The sequence below is a fragment of the Bubalus bubalis genome, chromosome 2 (assembly GCF_019923935.1).
Source record: "Bubalus bubalis isolate 160015118507 breed Murrah chromosome 2, NDDB_SH_1, whole genome shotgun sequence".
Classification (NCBI taxonomy): domain Eukaryota; kingdom Metazoa; phylum Chordata; class Mammalia; order Artiodactyla; family Bovidae; genus Bubalus; species Bubalus bubalis.
Window position 1 is genome coordinate 79,241,957 of NC_059158.1, and position 5,231 is coordinate 79,247,187.

The window sequence follows — 5,231 nt, forward strand, 5'->3', positions numbered from 1 at the left end:
TAAGAACCTGACACGCACTCAGGGTTAAATAACCATTATTATATTTTTATTATACCAGTGGGAACCCAGGTTGCTTGGATTACTTGATCCAAGTTACCATCATTAGTTGGGTGGCATCACGCTTAAGTTCTAGTCGCTGTAAGTAAGAGGGAAAAACAGACCTAGAGGATTGAGAGTAAGTATTTTACTTAGGTGTTTGACTGGTTGGCTTTGGTCAAGGATTATGCTGTGCGGCTATAGCAGATTGCTTTCCATCTCCAGCTTCTCAAAAGGAGCTGAAATGAAACAGTTCCGGGCAGTTGCTGGTATACAGTGTGACAGGATGCTGCGTTGCTTTGCAAGACCTGTTTCAGACTAGGGCACTATTTATTTCCAGGGACGAATCAGGCAAGAGCTGTGATCTGGCTCTTTTCTGGGCAGATGCTATGTGCAAAAAGAGCTTAGAAAGTTTGTTAAACCAGAATCTGCATTAGAACCCTGGTAATTTTAATGCCTCATATAGAAGAATGGATTTACTCATATTTTGTTTTAAGAGGTGAATCACAGGATTGAAGAATGCCAGCAGTGTGTCAGTAGAATTGTCTTATTTTTCAACACGCAAAAACTTATGCAACTGTTGGCCAGTATTATCTTTATAAACAGTGGTGTAGATTAAGTTGTCACAAATAATTCATAAATATTAAAAAAAACCTTTAATTTTGAAAATGTTTAGCTCTTCCCTCCATACTGATGGAACTGAGATGTCTTGTGTTCTTGAGAATTGTTGGGATTAATAGAGTGGAGAAGAGCCAAAATTGATCATTTTTCTTAGATGCTCCAGGAAATTTCTCTCATTAAATATTGGGCTGGGTTTCCCACAGAAGTTTCAGAGTTTCTGGGGAGATTTTAAATAGAAAGGGATTCTCTTCAGCCTGGATGACGTGGACATGCCCTGCCTACAGGCAGAAAAATGGACAAAATGATGTCTGATGCTCCCTTTTTCTGTGACCACTGAACCCTAAGTCTCAACTTAGACACAGGCTCCTTCACAGTGTCTCTGGACCAACAGGTCATGAGAAATCTCTATGGCAACAAACCAGCATTAGGGAGCCCCTTGCAGAAATACTCAAAGGCTTGAGGAAGTTACAGGATTTTGTTTGAAAAGACACACTGACAGCACAAGTAATGCAGCTGGCGAGCTTGATCTTAAGTGCTAGACTGCACCTTAGAAGGATTAATACAGGCTTATTTCTGCATTTATTCAAGACATATTTACTGAACACTGGTCTATATGCCAGCAGTCTGCTAGACAAGGGAATAGGAAGATAAGCAAACCAACGTGGGTTCTGATTTCATGAAACTTATACAATTTGATAAGAAAGGCCAATATTACCTAACTTACCTGTCACACAAATACATAATTACAGAGTGTAAGCTCCCTGAAGTAAATTACAGACTGTGGTGAGAATGTATAAGATGGGAATGTCGTTGGAATGAAAAGATGGCGGTAGGAATTTGGAATTGTATGGGCTTGCCTGAGAAGGGGTTGAGTCTGTAGGATGAAGAAACTAGATAAGCAGAAGCATGGGCAAAGGTCCTCAGATGGCAAAATGAAGACAGTAGCCTAAAATGAAGGTTCGTGAAGTGTGCTGGGACAATGTGGTTTATGTCATGTGTTTTAATCTTAGTCAAAGGGCAATGGGAACACACTGAAGGGTTTGGGAAAGTGGAAGTGGGGAGAAAAGCAGCAAGATCAGACTTTAGTTTGGGGCAATCTGACTGCAGTGAGGAGAAACCGTTGAAGGTACACAGAAGTAAATATGCTGTAGTTGAGGTAAGAGATGATAGAAGCTTAGACAAATGGTTGCCCTAGAGGTGAAGAGGAGTAGATGGACCCAAGATCTCCTTAGGAGATAAAATTGATGGTACTTGGTGCGGGACCCAGAAAGAGTTGGTGGGTCAAGGGAGATAGAAACTCCAGGTTTGAATGTATTGTTCACATAGAGCTACATCAGACAGAGCTGGATTTTTAGATCAGATCAAGGGGAAGATCTGTAACACTTTCTTGGTCCCTCTCAACTAAGTGGGGAGGGACCTCCCTAGCTTGATGTGGTTTATCTCAATTCATCTTTTTTTTAAAAAAGAAATTTATTTGGCTGTGCCAAGTCTTAGTTGTGGCATGTGAGATCTAGTTCCCTAACCAGGGATTGAACCCAGGCCCCCTGCATTGGGAGTGCAGAGTCTTAGCCACTGAACCACCAGGGAAGTCCCTCAATTCATCTTGACCAGAGATTCCTGGAGAAGCACCTCTAAGGTATCCTGAGCAGTGGCCTCAGTCTTTGGTTTACCTTTTTAAAAAAAAAAATTAATTTATTTATTTTAGTTGGAGGCTAATTACTATACAATATTGTAGTGTTTTTTGCCATACATTGACATGAATCAACCATGGGTGTACATGCATTCACCATCCTGAACCCCCCTCCCACCTCCTTCCCCATCCCATCCCTCAGGGTCATCCCAGTGCACCAGCCCTGAGCACCCTGTCTCATGCATCGAACCTGGACTGGCGATCTGTTTCACATAGGGTAATGTACATGTTTCAATGCTATTCCCTCAAATCATCCCACCCTCACCTTCTCCCACAGAGCCCAAAAGTCTGTTCTTTACATCTGTGTCTCTTTTGCTGTCTCGTATATAGGGTCATCATTACCATCTTTCTAAATTCCATATAAATGCATTAATATACTATATTGGTGTTTTTCTTTCTGACTTACTTCACTCTGTATAATAGGCTCCAATTTCATCCACTTCTGGTTTACCTTAAGCTCTGTGAAGAAAGGGACTATGTCTTGTTCCTGACAGTTGGCCAGTGCTTAGCAGAAAGCCCAGCACATATGCCCACCAAAATATTATTGATAAATATATGATATTTTCCCAAGAGCACAGAGAATATAAGAAGCAATGGCGAGATGGGGAGAAGTCTAGAAACCTATACTTCAGACCTTTGGTGCGGTGACCCTCCCTCCCTCCCAGGTCATGTGCTTTTGTTGAGACTATGCCTTTCTACCTCAAATACCCTCATCTCCTCATTTAGTTGAAAAAGCTTTAAAAGTTGCTTGGGTGAATATATTTGGTTTCATTTTGAAGTGATACCATAATTTGGCAGCATTTATTTAATTATAGCATTTTTTTTTTCAGTTGGATGAAACAGGGAGTTATCAATTGTAACTACATAGAGAAATGAGTAAAGAACTCAGGTCTATGCAAAACAAGGGAAATAACCATTAGGAAAGTTCAGCACTTCCCAGATGGCTCAGACAGTAAAGAATCTGCCAGAGATTCTTTCAGGAGACCCAGGTTCTATCCCTGGGTCAGGAAGAGCCCCTAGAGAAGGAAATGGCAACCCACTCCAGTACTCTTGCCTGGAAAATTCCATGGACAGAGGAGCCTGGCAGGCTACAGTCCATGGGATCATACAAAGACACATGACTGAGCATGCACGCACGCAAGCTCAACTACACAGTAAAAAGTTCATCAAGGGAGGTTCTGGAAGATTCTAAAAGTTGGGGCAGCCCTAGGGGCCTGGAAGGTTGGGGAGCAGCAGGCTAGATTTGTTTTATAATATTTATTTACTTGGCTGCATCAGGTCTTAGTTGTGGGCATGTGGGATCTTTAGCTGTGCCATGTGGGATCCGGTTCCCTGACCAAGGAACAAACCCGGGCTCACCTGAATTGAGAGCATGGAGCCTTAGCCACTGAACCACCAGGGAAGTCCCAGGTTAGATATTTTTAAAGCAATGAAATGAACCCAAGATCTAGGAATTCAAGGTGAGAAGGAGAAGCCTCAGCAAACGATGTGGATGAACTTCATCTCCAAGGACAAGATGAGTGACAGTCGCCTGGTGTTAATTCCAACCAGAAGAAATCAGGGATGTACAGGTGGAACGGTCTCTGGGGCTCACAGGACCAAGATGGAGATGAGTCCACTGATCAGTAGTGAGGATAGTTGAGATAACTTTGCTTGAGAATTTTTCTATATCATTCTTGTTGTGACTGTCTTCATTTTCATGTAAAAAGGATGAGTGTATCTTTTCTCAAAATAATGAAACAAATGGGCCTGATACCTTTGGAAATTTGATTTTTGAAAGTCATCAATATGTTGTAAATGTCAAAGGAGGAAACTCCCTCACAGGTAGATGTTTCCAGAAAGGTGAGTAAAAATGAATAGGATTACTGACATCTTCAAAAGAACACGGTTTTAAGCAGCAGATATTAAATATTTTCTTCACAGTAAATTCAGTGTGTGTGTGTGTGCATGCACGTGCATGCACAAATATACACACTAGATAATTTCCCCAACTCTTTCACTCTGTGTTATTCTGTGGTTACGCAAGTATGTTAGCTGCTCAGTTGTGCCTGACTCTTTGCGACCCCTTGGACTGTAGCCCGACAGACTCTGTCTATGGGATTCTCCAGGCATGAATACTGGAGAGGGTTGCCATTTCCTTCTCTAGGGGATCTTCCCAACCCAGGGATTGAATCCCAGTCTTCTGCAAAGAGGTAGATTCTTTACCATCTTAGCCACCAGGGAAGCCCATATTATCCTGCAACAGATATTAAAATTTGACACTTTGGGTTTTTTCATATAAATATTCAACCAACCTTTGTGAGTGATCCTGGGTGCTGGGGTTTGGGGAAGCATCTGTTTGGGCAGTTTCTTTTGGATGGGGTGTGGGTTCAGAGTCAACCCAGCTTAGAACCATGAAATGAGCCAGCAGCAGGCCTGCTCTCACCATAACTGCTGGTAAAAAGAGTCTCTGAATTTAGCTCTGTATTTTCATGGGGCTTCAGAGACACCTCACATACTGGCTTTCCCAACCATCTCAGGTGTAAGTTGTATCAAAGAGTCTCTGTCTCGTTACATTTACAAGCCTCAGGGTAAACACACAGGTACATTTTTCTTCTTTTGGAATGACAAGTTCCTTTGCTGTTACCATCTGTCCACAGATGGTGGTCCTGGAATCTCCCTACCTACACTTTTACACCTGTTTCTCTTTTTCAGTCCTCTTATTCCTTCTCTCCTTTTCCTTCCCTCCTACTTGCACTCTTACCTGGTATTTTTCTGCTGTCCCTTAGCTTCTTCCAGTCTCACATTGCCCCATTACCCTTTCTTCTCCTGCCCCCATTGAAGCTCAAAGAACCGGGTTCCAGTCCTTCAGAATCTTACCCTCAGCAATATAGCACATCCAATC

General features: G+C 42.3%; 1 non-coding gene across 1 annotated transcript; it reads right to left on the bottom strand.

Annotated features, from left to right (window-relative positions):
• Positions 1 to 2,171: 2,171 nt before the first annotated feature.
• TRNAG-CCC lies at positions 2,172 to 2,244 on the bottom strand. Its single transcript has one exon. It is a non-coding gene; the product is annotated as a tRNA-Gly (tRNA).
• Between the last annotated feature and the right edge of the window lie 2,987 nt (positions 2,245 to 5,231).